Here is a 19,803-nt window from a genome sequence, read left to right as displayed (position 1 = left end):
ATGGGTGGCAAAACGCCTTCAGATGTAATTCACTACATGCCTATAGCAAACTTTCTAGATAAAAAGATAATGCTACCTCAACATGCACTCAATAAAAAAATGAATTATAGATCACAACGAAAAGTATTTGATGACTTAAAGCAAGCAAATACTATTGATTGTTTTTTCTTTTCTATTTTAGTAAGAAGGTAAAATGAGTACATTAGTCATCCCCATCGAATGCTTAAAAAGTAGGCGGTAGCAACAAAAACAAAGCAAACTTCTTATTGGGTTGGCAACTCGTCCAAGTATGTTTACATGGACCATCATAATGCAATACAGATAAACTTTAACATAAAAAACAACAATGATCGGAGATATTAGGTACAAGACAAAATGTATGACACAGGTTTATTGTTGCTCAAATACCACTTTCACATGATCTCTTTATAGTGTTGGTTAGGGCACTTGGTTCTCTACAAACATACTATTTGAATTAGACATCACCGATTCATGTAAAACTGTAATGATAGAAAGCTATTTCATTATTTCAACAAATAAAGGTCAGCAGATGCTAGAACACCACTTGCAGCTAGCATGAATAGTAGAAGAATTGAATGGTTCTATGGATCTATGTAAAACAAGTAGCCCACTTTGATCAACATATTAAGGTAGGGGACCCCCCTCCCCCGTGCGCGCGTTTGAAAATTCAAAAAACAAACAAATAGCGCATCATAATGAGGTGGCATAAGCTATGGTATGGCATCGTCCGAGCTCCCGTGCTCATTAACAGTTAACTCAAGAAAAAGTTGAAAAATAATTTTGTTGTTTATAGATGACATCTACGGCAACAATAATTAGACATACAACATCAACACTGATGGAATTCATAACACCTACTTGTTTTATGTGAGTATATAAGCTCTCACATTTTGCGCTACAAGTAAGAAAACAAAAACGATAGTTAGTTTATGTTCCATTTTGCAAAAAAAAACTTATATAAAAATGCCTATTATCAGGCTTTTTTTCTCTCCAAGCAAGAATACATAAATGGAAAGAAATATATCTTCTTACTAAAACTGCATCCCAGCAAGACTATGCATAAATGTGAAGAGAATCTAGCTTCCAGGAATATGTGCGATCCATTGTTCCATATACATAGTTAAGAGGAGAAACAACGAATATCACCTATAAATTTTTTTTGTACGACAATTCTGCTCCAATCAAAGAGGATAATACTCATAGTTCAGTGAGGCACACAGCTAGAGTGGCAATCATAGTATTGAAAAGAATTGTCTATAAATACATGAAAAACAAGAAAGTGTGCTAGAAATACAAGAAATGCCCCCTCCCCTCAACAACCTCACAATGCCTAGCCACCATCACTAAATATTCATTCCTCTGCACTCTCTTCTAAGAAGTCAAAAGCTGAATGCTTGGAAAAAAGTACTGAACAATCGGCGTAATATTTGTGAGACAGGTGTATCGCTAGTTCTGCAATTTTCTGAAAATATGACAGTGTACTAATCTAACGTGTGTTGCAACGGGGGCACATATAATTTAATAGTTAATACAAGCTTTCAAGTTTCTTTCACCATTAAATCAATCCTTTTTTTCTTCTCCTCCCCCCGCCGGAGTTGGCAGCTAGTGGAGTCGAACTCTGCCTTCTTTTGATCCTTGCTGTGGCCGCTCCTCTCGTCCTCATTGAACAACTCCATTAACAGTTTGTTCTTCTTCTCAACAAGGTTCCAACGCCCCAGGAGCTACCCCACAAGCTGGTAATAACTGTTGTTTTTAGTTGCGGCGAGAAAGATCTCGGTAAAGAGGTTGTTGATGCTCTTGATCACCTCCCCGTTGTTACCACAATATGCTCATGCAAGCACAATTTATACATCTATTGATGCATCATCGGTGTATTCACTTCCTTGACCTCAACTTCCATGAGCATCACATTGTCGTTCTTACCGCAGATGTTCATGTCACCCATAGGTCAAATTTATTCGAAGTCATAGGTCTGCATGAAGTTATATCTCCCATAAGCAGATTGTCTTAATATAAAGGAGAAGAAACTACTGTAACTGTAAGTGCATCTAGTGCCCCTTAGTGATTTTGGTGTATTAAAGACTTATAGGTAAGGGACTAATGTGTTGATGAGTGTACACAGGTCTATAAGTCTATGAGGAGTTTGATATTTAAAGAGAAAGTCGACCCCTAAAAATGAATGTCTTCAACTGAAGACTTTGAAAGTGAAGAAATTGGTTTGACCTTGAAGACTTGATATTCGTGCGAGGAACATGAAGCGTGAAGACTTTTGTTTTAGTAGTTTCATTTTCTTTTTTTCTTGAGTCATAGGAAACATCATACTGTTAAAGGGGGTCGAGGTAAAACTAAGGAAAAGTTTCCAAGTGATGCTCATCTCAAAATCCTACACCTACCAATCCCTTCGAGTGAAGCCATTGGAAATCTCATACAGTTAAGTTGATTTCTTCACTGACAGAGACGAAGTTCTTCTGTTGCCTGAGGAATTTTTTCTGACTGAGGAGTTAGGAATTCGCCAGTGCGGATTGCCTACCAGCGAGGAACATGATAGCCCTCAGGAATTTTATAGCAAAATTTCTGACTGTTGCAGTATTATGCCAGCTGTCCCAGAATATCTTATCCACCTAACGTTCATATCATTGAAGGGCATTTATGTCTTATCATGTTGGGCCGTTCCCTAGGCCATAAATAGCCGCCCCCTACAACCACTAGCTGGTTGGCTGCTCCGAGAGAAACTGACACTTGTCATTGAGAGCATCCTATCCTCCGAGGACTTTGAGCGAAAATCATCAAGTGTGGAAAACCCAAACCCAAACACCTACAAACCCAAAGTGATTGAGCATCATTGAAGAGATTGTTCTTGTGTGGAACTGACGCTTGTTACCTTTGAAGACTATGCATCTTCCAGATGGTTAGGCATCATGGTCTAGAGCATCCAAGAGGAAATTGTGGATTGCCGAGTGACCTAGTTTGTGAAGGTTTGGAAGTCACCTGAAGACTTACCATGAGTGATTGGGTGAAGTCTGTGTGACCTTAGCTCAAGGATAATACGGTGAGGACTGTGCGTCCGGGACTTTGTGTCCTCAGTTTTAAATACCTAGCCGCTCCAACCAGACATACATATGTCATAGTAGTTGGAACGGGTCTACCAAATCATTATCTTCACCGAGCTAACTGGTTCTATTTCCTCAACCCTTCTATTTCCTCATTACTATGTTGTTGTACCTGATCGTTACTGTTTGAAGACTTTCACTGAAGATTTTCTCAATTTCCCCAGTTCAATTTCTTCAGTCAGTTTGTTTTCAGCCCGCTTATCCTGTGTTTACGCTTCTTGTACTCTGTGCCTATTATCATTTCATCATGACGTCTGTGCCATTGTTCTGTTATGCTTGCATCTGAGTAATTATGTCGCTGCTAAGTTGTTCGTGACTTAGGAATTTCCTCACTGTGAAATTCCCCAGTGAAGAATTTGTAAAAATTGCCTATTCACCCCCTTCTAGTCGACTTAACGCACTTTCAATTGGTATCAGAGCAAGGTACTCCCTTGTTCTGTGTGATTTTGGTTTAACTGCATGCAGTTTTAGTTATGTCGACCGCAGGAATGAAGACTGTGTCATGTCCGATCTTTGAAGGTCATGATTATCCCAAGTGGAAGGCCATGATGAAGAAGCGCCTCATGGCGATGAATAGCGAACTATGGACTGTCACTCAGATTGGTCTTACCGATCTATGCAAGATGGCAGAGGCTGATGACATTCGCAAGTACACTCTGCTAAACCTCACGGCGAAGGACATCATCTGCTCCTGTGTGTCTCAAAATCAGTTCAGGAACATTATGCACCTCTGCCACGCGAAGCTTATCTAGGACTGACTCTCTGAGGTCAATGAAGGTCATCGAACTCGTCATGATCCCTGGTTTGAGGATTTCAAGGAATCACTCAAGGCGATGACTTTCAAACCAGAATCTTCATCCTCTGCAACATGCCTTATGGCGAAAGGTGCCAAGGTAACTGAATGCTACCTATCTGAGTCTAGTGATGATGAGTCTGGTTTTGAATTTGGACCCAACTATAGCAAACTTGCTTCCCTTGCCACTAAACAACAAAGAGCTTTGGAAAAAGTTCAAAACATGCTAGATGAGAGCGATGATTTGTTGGGTGAAGAAATGGATCGCATTAAAACTTTGAATGAAAATCTTCAGAGACTTTAGTCTAAGTTTGGCGACCTTCAAAGTCATCATAACACTCTCTTATCTGATCATGAGAAGCTTTCTTATGAATTTCTTCAAAGAAAGCAAGATCTTCAGAAGCTAAGGATGAGTTATGAAGATCAGCTGCAAATTCTTCAATTGTTTCTGCTATCACAAATTGCTCAACTGAGGATGCTACTAGTATCACTGACTATGCAGGGCTGAAGGAATTGTATGTGACATGCATGTACAAAAGCCTCAAAGAGAATCAGGCATTTTGTGATGTGCTTAAAAAGCAGATCCTCAATAGGAACCCTAGGAAAGAGGGTATTGCCTTTGAGAGGAAACTCAATGCTGATGGGACCTACTGGAAACCTGAGCAGTATCACAAAACCTCATGGGTTGCTACAAAGGGACCTCCCGTAGATCCATCTACTTTATCTGGTTTTACATGTGAATCTTCATATTCTTATGATGAGTCATTTGACTCCAATTATAAATTGTTAAAAAATCAGAATGGTGAAGTATTTGATAGATATGGCACTAACTGCAGGAACGGTCCCCCTATGATGAAAATCTGGGTTCCCAAAAGGTGCCATGAAAGTCTTCAGGTGAATGTCATCATGACACCACCTGTGAAGAATAGGAACCTAGATCAAATTCTTCATATGGACCAAAGTCTTCATATGGATCCAAGTCCTCATATGGACCACATTCCTCACGTGGATCAAATTCCTCATATGGCTCAAAGTCCTCATATGAACATCATCATGCTAACACTTATGTCTCATAGGGAAAGACAAAGGGTTATGAATATGTGCATTATTCTTCAAATCATTATGTTCATAAGTCCTCGAAGAATTTCTCTGCTTATTCATATGCTTACCCTAACCCCTCTTATGTGAAACGAAGTGGATTAGCATTTATGCCACCTTTCTCTTATGGAGCTCGCAGAATGGTGAACTCTTCGCCACCCCTCCAGATGTGGGTGGTGAAGAAAAAGAACTAATCTCTCATGCAGGGTCAGGTCTCCAGACGAACTTAACCGTCTAAAGAATTTGCTGGAGACCTGAATATGCTTGAAAGGACGCAAGCTAATCATGAAGAAATGAATTTTCATTTCTCACGTCCTCATATTGTTTTATCTGTTCTATTGCTTGATGAAATTGATCCGATGAATCTGATGTCATATTCTTCACTGATGAAGTATATGAGTTCGTACGATGCACTAATCATCTGGAGGATGATCAACCCAAAGCCACTAAGTGGGTCCTCGATAGTGGATGTACAAATCACATGACTGGTGATCGGAACTTATTGATGGACACTGCTTTATCTCCATCGCATCTGAAGCATATCACCTACGCTGACAAAGGCAAAAGCAAGGTATTGGGTCTAGGTAAGGTTGCGATCTCAAAGGATCGACACATGGACAAAGTCATGCTTGTCGAGTCCTTAGGTTTCAACCTCATGTCTGTCTCAATGCTTTGTGATCTTGATATGGTTGTTGTCTTCGGCAAGTATCGTTGTGTTGTGATCATGGAAGCTGACAATTCGAAAGTCTTCGAAGGCTTTAGGAGAGGAGAATTGTACATTGTTGATTTCTCTACAGGACCACAATCCGCTACATGTCTACTTGCAAAAGCTTCAGAAGGCTGGCTATGGCGTCGACGACTTGGTCATGCTGGCATGAGGAACTTGCACACTAACGCGAAGAAGAAGCATGTCATTGGCATCGAGGATGTCAAATTCCTCAAGGATGACCTGTGCGGAGCTTGTGAAGCTGGAAAGATGACCAAGGCCAAGCATCCCTCAAAGACTATCATGACTACCACTCGTCCATTTGAATTGCTTCACATGGATCTCTTTGACCCCAATCATTATTCCTCATTCACCAATGAAGCATCTTCATATGGCTTTGTTATTGTTGATGACTATTCTCATTATATATGGTTGCATATCGTCACTTACAAACATGAAGTGCAGGAAGTCTTCAAACGATTTTCCTCAAGGGCTTCAACCAACTTTGGTGTGAAGATCAAGCACATCAGAAGTGACAATGGGACCGAGTTCAAGAATACTGGTCTTGATGACTATCTTGATGAACTTGGTATTACTCATGAGTTATCTGCTCCTTACACTCCTCAGCAGAATGGCGTCGTGGAGCACAAGAACAAGACTCTTGTTGAGATGGCTTGCACTAGGCTCGATGAATATAAGACGCCTCGTCACTTCTAGATTGAGGCAATTGATATTGCGTGCCACATCATCAACATGGTATATCTTCACAAATTCTTCAAAAAGACCTCATACAAACTCCTCACTAACAAGAAACCCAATGTGAGTTATTTCAAAGTCTTCGGTGCTAAATGTTGGATTAGAGATCCTCATCACAATTCTAAATTTGCACCGAAAGCACATGAAGGTTTTATGCTTGGTTACGGAAAGGACTCGCACACCTACAGAGTCTTCAACACCGTTCATCACAAGGTTGTTGAAACTGTAGATGTGCGATTTGATGAAACTAATTGCTCGCAAAGAGAGCACTTACCTCCTGTGTTAGATGAAAAGTCACCTGAGGAAACCACCAAGTTCAAGGCTACTGAGGATGTCATACCTACTGAAGAATCTGCTGAAGAAGTCATTCCAGAACATGAAGAACAGCAAGCTGGGACACCTGAAGAAAATGGCTCTGAAGAAAATGTTGAGCCAACTCAACATCGCCAACCCGCTCATCCTCGCGTTGCAAATGAAGTGCAGATCGAGAAAATCATCAACGACATCAATGCACCAGGTCCTCTCACACGCTCAAAGGCTTCACATTTATCTAACTTTTGTGGCACTTTGCTTTTGTCTCGATCACAGAGCCCACCAAAGTAGATGAGGCATTTCTGGAGCCTAAGTGGATTCAAGCGATGCAAGAGGAATTACATCAGTTCGAGCTCAACAATGTGTGGGAACTTGTCAAGCGACCAGACCCACGCAAGTACAATATCATCGGCACTAAATGGATCTACCGCAACAAGCAAGATGAAAATGGCCTTGTGGTGAGGAATAAGGCATGGTTTGTAGCTCAAGGCTACACATAGGTTGAAAGAACTGATTTCGATGAAACTTTTGCACCTGTTGCTAGACTTGAGGCTATTCACATATTTCTTGCTTATGCTAACCATCATAATATCATCTTATATCAAATGGATGTGAAAAGTGCACTCCTCAATGGTAAGCTTGAGGAAGTAGTATATGTTGCTCAACCCCCAGGTTTTGAAGATCCAAAGCATCCTAACAAAGTCTTCAGACTCAATAAGGCCCTCTATGGCCTCAAGGAGGCCCCTCGGGCGTGGTATGATACTTTGAAGGAATTCCTCATGAAGAAAGGCTTCAAACCCGGTTCACTTGACCCAACTCTTTTCACCAAAACCTATGATGATGAATTATTCGTGTGCCAAATATATGTTGATGATATCATCTTTGGCTGTACTGACCAATGTTACAGTGATGAATTTTCCTATATGATGAGTGAAGAATATCAAATATCTATGATGGGAGAATTGAAATATGTCAACAGAGCAATGGGATTTTCATATCTCAGGAGAAATACCTCAAGGATGTATTCAGGAAATTCGGCATGCAAGATTGCAAAGGCGTCAAAATCCCTATGCCCACAAATGGCCATCTATGCACTAATGAAAATGGTATTGACTTCGATCAAAAGGTATACCGCTCCATGATTGGCTCTTTATTGTATTTATGTGCATCTAGGCCAGATACTATGCTTAGTGTTTGCATGTGTGCCCATTTTCAAGCTACACCAAAGGAATCACACCATAAGGCTGTGAAACATATTCTTCGATATCTAGCTCACACTCCAACACTTGGATTATGGTATCCCAAGGGCTTGGCTTTTGATCTCATTGCATATTCAGACTCTGACTATGCTGGTGATCATGTGGACCGCAAGTCAACATCAGGCTCATGCCATTTCCTCGGACGATCATTGGTATGTTGGTCCTCGAAGAAACAGAACTGCGTATCACTCTGTACTGCTAAAGCTGAGTACATTGCTGCTGGTTCGTGCTGTGCACAATTGTTATGGATGAAGCAAACCCTCAAGGACTATGGCACCAATGTGAAGAATGTTCCTCTCTACTGTGACAATGAGAGTGCCATCAAGATTGCTCATAACCTAGTTCAGCACTCAAAGAGAAAGCACATTCAGATTTGTCATCATTTTCTTCGTGATCATGTGTTGAAGGGTGACATCTCTATCGAGCACGTGAAGACTGAAGAACAACTAGCCGATATCTTCACAAAGCCCTTGGATGAGTAGAGATTTAGCAAGTTGCGGTGTGAGCTAAATATCTTAGAATCTTCTAATGTTCTTTGAAAAGGACAGACATCCTAACACTTCTGCAAAATTGATGACCTAGTTGTGCAACACATGAAGTAACGTTTTTCTTCAATAAATGAAGACTAACCCTCTGACTGTGAAGAAGTGAACGAAGAATTTGATTCTCAGAGCCCTACGACAATTGTACGCGGCGTCTGAAATCATCATTCTTATACGGTGGATCACGCCACCAGCAAAAGTTGAAAATCTTCAATTTGAGTTTTTCTTCAGTTTTGAAATTCCTTAGTTGTTCTATTTCTTCAACTTTGCAATGTGTTCACTCTTTTCGTCGTTGTTTTTAGTCCTCTACAACATTCACTTATTTCTAATTCTTCAAGTTGACTTTTCTGCTAAGTGAATGTGATCGGACCCTTCCCCCACTATGCTAAACTCAACCCAACCTGTTCACAAATTCTTCATGCACGTTCTATCTGAAACTCATTCAAAATCTTCACTGTGTCCTTGTCAGCTGAAGAATTTGCGAACGAAACGTTAAAATATTCTTATCTCAAATTTTCGGCATTTGCCGCTCCAAGCGTTCCACATCCCACGATAGGATTTATCTATTCACCCATGATCTCACACGATCCCCACCGCTCTGTACGTGGGTGACACATGTTGCTAGGATGAGAAGGGTCAGGGTCACGTTCGTCCATTTTCCTCGGGCGAGCGGATTTTCACCTCGGCTATATATACCCCTCACCATCCTCAGACTGCATTTACCCCGCTCGACCTCACTCCCCTCGATGGAGCATCTAGACCTAGCGCCGCCGCTACTTCCATCGTCGCCGGTGAGGAAGAGGTTCACTGCCTCGACCTCATTGCCGTCGTACTCGCGCCAGCCGCGGATATCTTCTCTCCGCCGCCGTCGTAGCTGTCTTCCTCTGCCAAGTTAGGGTGTGGAAGATCTGGACTGACGAACTTCCAATCTACAACTCCCTGTTCGTCGTGTTCTTCGTCAAGGGTAATTAAAAGTTACTTTTACTGCCCTTGTTGATTCTGATGATTTGCACAAAATCTTCAAAAGGTGTTTATTCTTCAACTTCCACACATTAAACACCTCACATTAGCATCTATTCTTGATTTGATTCTCTAAGCAACATTTTTCTTCAAGATTCCTCAATTGTGTGGATTTCTCAATCTATACAACTCTGCAACCTAAGTCAAAGAACGCTTAGTGAAATTCCTCAAGACACCTCTGGTCAAATTCCTCGAACTTGATCTTCTTGCAAAAACTTCTGAGAACGCATATGACCTCTCCAAATTCTTTGCACCTATACTCTGTTCACAGTAACACATGTCCGCTGCTGAATCACTAGGTTCTCATCAATTTAAGTCATTTTCAGCGTTCCTCGAAGACAAGTTGCATACCTCTTCAGAGAACTCAATTGTTCAAAATCCTCAGCTGAAGAAAATGGCAGGTGGCAAGAAACCTCAGAAGGGAGGCAAGAAACTTGAAGTGAACACTGCCTTTGAAATCCCTGATGACATCTATGCAGGGTATTGCACTCTTGATGAGGCAATTCATGGAAAGGAAACAAAGAATCAGCACAAGGTGCACATTCAGAGGATTGAGAGGAGATTGGCCAGAGAATGGAGAGAATATCGCTATGTCACACCCAAGTACATGAAGAAATTTGCTGTACACCCTCCATGCCCAAGACCTCCATTGGCACCTGGCCAAGACGCTGATCCCTCTAGCATCAAAAGAGGTGAGGAATTTCCTGCTGAATGGGCCAAGCGACAAGCTAAACTGGCCAAAGTGGCCAAAGAGGTAGTGAGGAAATTCAACAAAGACACTGCTGCTGCTGCTGATGCCTCTGCTAGCAAGCCCAAGAAGGCTATTCCTAAGAAGCCAGCTCGCAAACCACCAAGCACCTCAGCAATGCCCTCACGGCCAAGCTCTACTGTGCCCCCACGACAAATTCCTCAAGCTGTTCTAGTTCCTCCAGCTACAAAATCCTCAGCTGCTCCTGCAAAGTCCTCAGCACCTGTGCACCTCGCCTCGTGTCAAAGGACCACTGGCATCTCAATTTCCTCAGGAGCCTCTGCAAGTTCTTCAGCTCCTCCGCAGTCCTCAACAGGCCCAACTTTGCTGAAGACTAAGGCCACTGCTGGACGAGGCACTAGACCAAGTCCTCACAAGAAGCAGGTTGCCTTTCCTGTGCCGTCTAGTGAAGACGAGGCTGCTGATGAAGAATTGGAAGAAATCATCACAGATAGACAGCAAAGGGCCGCTAGAGCCAAAGGCACAAAAGTGCCCCTTCTGTTGGATCCCAAGTTGATCCTAGAGTACATTGATCTCTGGCACAAGGACCCCAACACTCCTATGCCTGACTTCAAGCTCACCCCTGGCCAAAGTCACATGTTGACCGCCTTCATAGGCGAGGAAAAATGGAAATTTGACAAGGCCAGGCAGCTGAAGAAAGCTTAGTACAAGAAGGAGCGTTTTCTGAAGAAGCATGTTGTCAAAATGACAACTGATGAACTTGTAGCCATGCAAGCTGAGATCAAGGGACTCAGTGATGAATTTGACGCATAGCGTGAAGATTGGCTGGGAGCCAAAGTCAGATTTGTCAAAATGGCTGAGAAATTCACCTCCAATATTGTAGCCCCAATGCAACATGAATCTCCTCAGGCTGATGCATCTGCACAACCTACTGAAGAACATGCCAGCACCACTGATTAAAATCAGACAGCTGAAGAAACTGAAAGCATGAGGGCTGATGAAGCTATTCCAGCCACTGAAGAAACGGCCAGGGTAACCACTAGTGTTGCGCCTGAAGAACAAGCCAGGCCAGCTGAAGCTTCTGCTGCTGCGCCTGAAGACACTGAACAAGCCAGGGCAACTGCATCAGTTGTGCCTAAGGAAAACGAACCAATTTCCTCTGCTCCTCCTGCACCAACTCCAAGTCCTATCCTTCCTTCTGCATCAGCAGCGAAAAAGACCAAGGCTGCAGAGCGAGCCGCTGCAAAGAAAAGGAAAGCATCTGCTTCCTTAGAGTCTTCCTCACCAAAGAAGGCGAAGACTTTGACAAGCTCCTATGACAATCCTATAGATGTTGTTCCTGTTTCAAGCATGCCATCAAAGGAGATTGTTCCCTTTGGTGAGGACTATGAAATCCCAAGTGGATCAGATGAAGAAGATCCTTCTGCTGCTTCGTCAGAGCAGTTGGATGAGGAAATTGTAGTAGAAAATATCCCTTCAACTCCATTGGTGTCCTCGCCCATGCATCAGTTCACCGCTGAAGAGGCCGGCGTTGGAGAAATTGATGAAGAAGAAGAAGACGTGGACATTGGGTGCACCACTCCAATTCTGAATGATGACTATTGGGAAAGTCATCACCCCAATTCACCACTGTTCTCTCCTCTACAACAAATTCCTCAGTCCCCGGTTCAGACCGAAGAAGTTCAAACAGGCTCCGAAGAACCTCAAGCTTCTCTTCTTACCATCCCTCAAGAAATTCTAGCCACTAGTACTGATGTAAATGCTGCTGAAGACATGGAGACCCAGGCTGCTACTGATGATATTGCAATTAAAATTCCTCAGCCTGCGGCTCCTGAGACAGTGATTCAAGAGGCTGTGAAGACATTGACTGACACTCCTCAGCCCAAGCCAAAGAATCCCTTCTCAAAGAAACAGAAGTTCAAAGCTGATGATTTCTTCCATGAACATGTGTTCTTCATGGAATATAATCCCTATGACTCTGCTCGTCTTCGATGCAAGCGCTTCTGGACAGCAAGTCAGATGAACTTCTATTCTTCACTACTTTTCGAGAAAGACAAGATCTTTGACCATGAGCATATCATGTGGATATGGAGTCACTGCCCGGCTTCACCCCAATCCTCAATGTTCTTCACGACGCTGGGTTGCTCAATTTCTGCACCGACATCTTTTACTGGAATGAAGAACTAATTCTTCAGTTCTACACTAAGTTGCACATCGCCAACAATGCTGAAGATATGAATTCATGGGTGTTGGACTAGATGACTAATAACACTCACTACAAAGATCCAGCCTCTGAATTACATCATGCCCTACCAATCAGTCCTCCCCATGAAGATGCAAGAGTCATCTACCATGAACCTGAGCTACTTGATAATTTCATGCAAGTGTTGATGAAACCTCTAAAGCCTGGCCAGGCCCCAAGAACCAAATTCCTTGTGAAGGAATTGCTCTATGTGCCAAGGACTGTATATAGAATATTGACCAAGACCCTCAGTCCAATCAAGGGCCATGACTCAAATGAAGAAGGGGTCGTTGACATCATGAAGAATCTGCTGTTCAACATCATACATGGTGTGCCAACCAACTACCATGATTTCTTCATGAGGACTATGGCCAATGTTGTTCTTTCACCGTCAGAATTGAAGCCTTACGCTCCCTGGATCATGAGATTTATCTGATCAAGGTCTTCAATCAAGTACAAGGCTGATGTTCTGAACCATCACAGCTACTTGCCCCCTATCGAGGTCTTCAAACGGCCTATTTCCTCATCTGATGAGAAGGGCTAGGCTGCTATTATTGATGAAGGCACTCGTCCATTGGATGGCCAGTTTCGCAAAGCTGCTTCCTACTCCACCAGTGATGACTCCGCCACTCATGATTCTGCCACTAATGCTTCAAAGCCAAATCCTCAAGCAACTGCTCCAAGGGTGCTGACTGATCGTGAGCTTCTCCTCAGTCTTCACCAAAAGGTCGATCGCAACCATAAATGGGTCAAGCAACAGTTTGGTTCAATTCTGCAGAACAAGACCATTGCTCAAAATTCAGTGAAGAAGAACCATTACTATCTGCATGAAGTATTTGATCGCACCTGGGCAGTGCTATCTCATTTCTACGGTGAAGAAGATCTTAAGCAGATGTGCTTCAAGCAGGACTTTGACTGGTCTCAACCACCTTCGAAGAAATTCAAGAAGGTCCAAGTTCCTCACTTGGTGGCCAGCTCCTATTCTTCATCGCGCGAGACTGATGAAAATGAAGACTTGGACCACACTGCGGCAAGCCCTACTTCAACAAACGACCCCAACAATGCTGGCACTCCTCCATCGACTTCCAGATGATATTCCTGAGGGGCGTTAGTCCTAATTTTTCGGCCCTTTTGGTCATTCGATGACAAAGGGGGAGAAATTTGAGTTAGTCTTCAAATGGGTCTATCTATATGGGTTTTTTTGCTAAGTTACAACTCTCGTTCTTCTGAAGATTTCTTGGATCGAGTTGTAAACTTAAGTCCGATGGTGGTCTGATACTTTTGCTATGTTCTTCTACATGCTATTTTCCTCAGATATGTTAATGCACGCATGCTGAATTACATCAGTCACCATATTTCATCGTGCATTTCAAGTTCTTCATATCATATTTTAAATGCGTGTATGAATTACAAGATATAGGGGGAGATCTCCATGATTCTACTCTTCAATGTGCATTGCTTCTCAAAAGAAAATTTCTCACATATGCACAACTTCAGGGGAAGTTCTTCTATATCTTGCAATCAAATTCCTCAATATAAGTATTTACACTTCATATGTTTATCCCCGTTGAAAACTTAAGCTATATTGTCATCAATCACCCAAATGGGGGAGATTGTAAGTGCATCTAGTGCCCCTTAGTGATTTTGGTGTATTGAAGACTTATAGGTTAAGGGACTAATGTGTTTATGAGTGTACATAGGTCTATAATTCTATGAGGAGTTTGATATTTCAGAGAAAATCGACCCCTAAAAATGAATGTCTTCAACTGAAGACTTTGGCTTTCTGAAGACTTTGAAAGTGAAGAAATTGGTGTGACCATGAAGGCTTGATATTCGTGCGAGGAACATGAAGTGTGAAGACTTTTGTTTCCGTAGTTTCATTTTCTCTTTCTTGGGTCATAGGAAACACCTTACCGTTAAAGGGGTTTGAGGTAAAACTAGGAAAAGTTTCCAAGTGATGCTCATCTCAAAATCCTACACCTACCAATCCCTTCGAGTCAAGCCATTGGAATCTCATACAGTTCAATCGATTTCTTCAGTGACACAGACGAAGTTCTTCTGTTCTCTGAGGAATTTGTTCTGGCTGAGGAGTTAGGAATTCGCCAGTGCGGATTGCCTACCAGTGAGGAACATGATAGCGCCGAAGAATTTGATACCCAAATTTCCGACCGTTGCTGTGCTATGCGCCAGCTGTCCCAATATATCTTATCCACCTAACAGTCATATCATTGAAGGCCATTTATGTCTTATTATGTCGGACTGCTCCCTAGGCTATAAATAGTCGCCCCTACGACCACTAGTTGGTTGGCTGCTCCGAGAGAAACTGACACTTGTCATTGAGAGCATCTCATCCTCTGAGGACTTTGAGCGAAAATCATCAAGTGAGGAAAACCCAAACCCAAACACCTACAAACCCAAAGTGATTGAGCATCACTGAAGAGATTGTTCCTGTGTGGAACCAACACTTGTTACCTTTGAAGACTGTGCATCTTGCAGACGGTTAGGCATCATGGTCTAGAGCATCCAAGAGGAAATTCTGGATTGCCGAGCGACCGAGTTTGTGAAGGTTTGGAAGTCACCTGAAGACTTACCACGAGTGATTGGGCGAGGTCTGTGTGACCTTAGCTCAAGAAGAATACGGTGAGGACTGTGTGTCCTCAGGTTTAAAGACATAGCCGCTCCAACTAGTCGTACAACTGTAACAGCAGTTGGAATTGGTCTACCAAATCATTGTCTTCACAGAGCTAACTGGTTCTATTTTCTCAACCCTTCCATTTCCTCATTACTGTGTTGTTGTACCTGATTGTTACTGTTTGGAGACTTTGACTGAAGATTTTCTCAATTTCCTCAGTTCAATTTCTTCAGTCAGTTTGTCTTCAACCTGCTTATCCTGTGTTTACGCTTCTTGTACTCTGTGCCTGTTATCATTTCATCATGATGTCTGTGCCACTGTTCTGTTATGCTTGCATCTGAGTACTTATTCCGCTGCTAAGTTGCTCGTGACTTAGGAATTTCATCACTTTGAAATTCCTCTGTGACGAATTTGTAAAAATCGCCTATTCACCCCCCTCTAGTCGACTTAATGCACTTTTAGTAATAATATATGATTAACTTGAAGGAACTATTGAAAAGATTACATCACAAGTTTACCTCGAGCACTCACATTGTCAAGCACTTAGGAATCTTGTCTGTAATTGTGATCGCAATACTTGCTCCCGTACGAATTTTTTACAACTGCAAACCATAGATAAAAATAACTATTAATAGCAACATGGATTGTTGACATAGAATACATCATATGAAATCAATGTTAAAAAGGGATATGCACATACATATGGCAGAAGATTTACCTACAATGAACTTGAGTTATATCATGCTATCGTTCACTCTTTAATCTTCAATTTTCACACTATATGAGGGCATAAGAAAAAGTGTGCCATTTCATTTGCATAAGGAACTTGGGAAGTGCATATTTATGGAACTGAATAGTTTTTTGCTTCACACCATTGCATCTATGCCACTTCTGCTGCTCCCATGAAATGGCATGAGATAATTGTGCCATTTCTCAGCACTGGAATAGAAGCTGACTAACTGCCAGTTAATAAGACATATGTAGCATGTAGCAAACCTCCTACAATGCACATTCCTTCTTTATATAACAGTACAAAAATAAAACTACAAAATAAATAAAGAAATAGAAATCTATGTAACAAATTGGATGGTGTCCGCAACTATGTGACATATCATGTTTTATATCCTCTTCAAGCGGATATGGGCACATAACATGTTGTATTCTCTCGTATCTTCTGGTCACTGAATACGATCATATAGGCTAGAGTCCAAGTGAAGCTATGCATCAAATTATGTATCTGCAAAACTGAGCTTACTAAAAGAGAGGTAAGCACTCACTGTCACTAATATTGTTATATAGTGAAGAACAATCTTCCGACCTGAAACTTTATACTCAACCGGAAAAAAACTGAACTAATAAAGACTGGCAATGGTACTCATATGCGCAATTAGTTTAACCAAGCAAGAAAATTTAATCACCAGGTTAAAAAAGTGTAAGCTGACTGACGATGCTTTGCAAACTCAAACATAAAATAGGAGACTAGGTGTAGCAAACATACCAATTAATCAGGTAAAAGATTTCGTTCTCTGCACTCTGCAGTAGCCAAAATGAAGATTTGTTCTGTGAATGCTTTGGATGAACGCACACACTTCCATTTATCATACAGGCTGCTCAGATTGCCAACTCCAAAGCCTTCACAAATACTCTTAACGGATCAGCTCCACTAAAAGTAACTCATGCATCATAAACAACATTAGACTATTTCTTTATCAAAAAATGTCAGCTAACCAACAAAAAGTTATGTATTGAAAATAACAATGTTCACAACATGAAGCTCCTTCCCTCCGAGAGTCCTTGCCAAGAAAGCAAAATTAGTTTTTATTCAAAGCTTGGTAATGCCCCATTAAACACCAATTCTACATCACGGTGAGACAGGCTAGACCTTCTGTCTTCAACTAGTGAAAAGCTTCTTCCTTGTTGTACAATATCACACCCAACATGAGTTTTCAATAATCACACCCTCCCCATGAAAAAATGACAAAGAAAATGTCACGATTTCTACATACTCTCAGAGATGAGAGGACTCACCTTTGGTGTCAGAGCCCGAGTGTTCGAGACCGAAACGCATAAAATCTTTTAGAATACTCAATCTCTCACCAGATGTGATATCCCAGTCCCTATGTTCTTTTATCTCAGTAAATATCCAAGGTTGTCAAGTATCAAATGTCATGCATTAGCATCAAAGCAATTTAATACAATTTCACATAAGGGCATGCCCGTATATACATTTCATGTGTTCCATTATGTTTAACAAATCAATGCATATGTTGTTTCAATGGTTATCAGACGATATTTGACTTCTCAATCAAATATCTCATGTAGTACAGAGATGTAGAGAGTTTATTTATTTAGCAAGTAAAAGCATCACAAAAAATGATACGACCTATGAGCATACTGGTTTTGCATGTATCCTCATGAATTACTATGATTACGTGCTAGACTTTACCTTGTCTATCAGGTATCAGCTCAATGTAAAGTATGCATTAAAAGGACCTTTCAGTAACTACGTAAACAATATGAATGCACAGTCATCAACCATCAGCTAGCTACGGACACGGACCAGATGTACTGATTTTAAAAATAAGTTTCATCTGAATTTTGAGATCAAAAAAGAGGGGTCAGTGAGACATTCGTAGAGGAGGAGAAAAATGTGCAAATACAGTTTACAAGCTCCAATTGAGCAACTACGGAAGACGTACAAAATACTATACCTATTAGAATGCTGGAATGGTCATAAATATTTAGAAAGTATCATTCACGCAAAATCCAAAAACTGTATATGCGGAGCGTTAAACACTGTCAGAAATATCAATATTTTGCAATGATGAATAACACTTCTTATGGCAGAGCTTTCCAGACTAAACACTAGAGCATAACTCATTTTTGTAGAACTAAGGCGGAATATGAAGATCCTAATTTAGTTAATGGATTCGAAGTTCCCTCAAATATCCCAAGCTCTTGCAGAGTTGACCTAGTTGCAACACCTCATTTACGTGAAAAAATATAACAAACCTATGAGAATTAAGAGTATTTGAAGCATCATCTGCCTTTACTGAAAGACCTTTAACTGGAGGTAATTCAACGTCACATATATTAAATAGAATAACTGAATTGTTGTGCTCACCTTGTATGTGCTGCTTGATTCTACGTAAGAACAACCTTCTTTGAAGGCAGGAATGGTGCCGATTATTTGAAGTGCCCAGTCAGATTTTACCATCTTCAGGCCTCATCCTGTCTACAAATATGTTCACCATCAGCTAATTAAAATTTAGTTCATTGAATCAGTACACAACTTCATCAGCATTTTGTTCATAACATTCCCATCAGCGAGGGTGAGTTACCGAGCATGGCACAAAGCAGGGTGACCTCAACAAGTGTGGGCAGATGGCTCACCAGTCCGGTCAGATCTGCCAACATGCCGAGCTCCACCATCGCAGGCAACTCCAAGTCCTGGCTTTTCGCGAGAGAACAAACACAACCAGTAGTTAACAAGATGAGAAGAAGGAAGAAATCACGCTGGATCAAAAGGATGCCAAGGAGCAATTCATATATGATAAATCACAAGTGGAACAATCATGTGCACAAAAGGGAACAACAATCCAATCTCACAGTGACAGTGGGAAAGCCAATTTATAGTAGATAGTTAGGCCTCGTGTCCACGCCTCCTCATCGAACTCGGCCTCACCCTTCGCCCCCGGCATGGCGGTCGCGACCCTGGATAGGAGCTGTCCCAACGTCCTCTTCGTGGCATCCTCGATGAGGCGTTGGCCCTTCGTGGCTAGCCCAGTAGAGGGTTGGGTAGAGGTGTAGAAGTGGAGATGTTGTTCACACGAGTACTATGCGAAGGGCAGATCCGCGCATGGTGAGCAGCAGTCGTTGCCGATGTCAATCAAGTGGAGGGGCGGGCATTGGAGATGGGCGAGCGTCGGGACGGGGCGATGTAGTGGAGGGGGAGGCTGGCGGTGACCGAGTTGAGGTGCGAGTGGCAGCGACCAGTGGAGGGCAGCAAGCTAGTCCTGCGTGTGAGATGGGGGACGCGGCGGCGGCGGCGGTGCTCCATTGGAAGAGAGGAACGTGAGGTGGGCGGAAGGGGCGACGCTTGATCCGATCCAGCGTGATGCACATGGTTATTGACTTGGGTACAGACGACGCACACGAAAAAAAACCAGACGAAAGTGGTGGGACGAAAATAAACCATGGATACTATTCAACCAACTCATCCATTAGAAGTAGGGATAATATATTTCCCCTGCTAGGCTAGCTGTAATAGAAAACTAAATGTGTTGATAGATGCATATGTGGGATTGTAGCACCAAGCTGCTGGTGCATATCCGTTCAAACATAAAAAGAAAAGAACCTTCTTTCTTAGCTTAGAGTACCATGTCATTGGTACCACCAATGCAAAAATGATCATGATTTTTGTCCTGTCCTTCGAGTAAGGTAAGGTAGAATACCATATAGTTTAAAATATAAAATTGGACATTTGTTTTTCTTAAAATTAAAATGTAAAGTTTTGACATGTGTAACTTATTTTTGCAGGTACTCTTTTAAATTTCTTGTTGGTAAGAATTTTGACATGTGTAAAGTTTCGGTGTAGTCTTTC

General features: G+C 41.9%; 1 long non-coding RNA gene across 2 annotated transcripts; it reads right to left on the bottom strand.

Annotated features, from left to right (window-relative positions):
* Positions 1-1,254: 1,254 nt before the first annotated feature.
* Positions 1,255-19,284, bottom strand: LOC120962859 (uncharacterized). 2 transcript variants are annotated; one of them, XR_005753988.1, is made up of 5 exons: positions 18,594-19,284; positions 16,699-18,435; positions 15,919-16,199; positions 15,732-15,802; positions 1,255-1,993 (listed from the first exon to the last, which is right to left on the bottom strand). It is a non-coding gene; the product is annotated as an uncharacterized lncRNA (long non-coding RNA). The 2 variants fall into 2 exon arrangements; XR_005753987.1 differs by having other exon boundaries at positions 15,919-18,435.
* Positions 19,285-19,803: the final 519 nt, after the last annotated feature.

This window comes from Aegilops tauschii, chromosome 4 (genome assembly GCF_002575655.3).
Source record: "Aegilops tauschii subsp. strangulata cultivar AL8/78 chromosome 4, Aet v6.0, whole genome shotgun sequence".
NCBI lineage: Eukaryota > Viridiplantae > Streptophyta > Magnoliopsida > Poales > Poaceae > Aegilops > Aegilops tauschii.
Note: the sequence above shows the minus strand (reverse complement) of the source record. Positions and strands in the feature narration are given on the sequence as shown.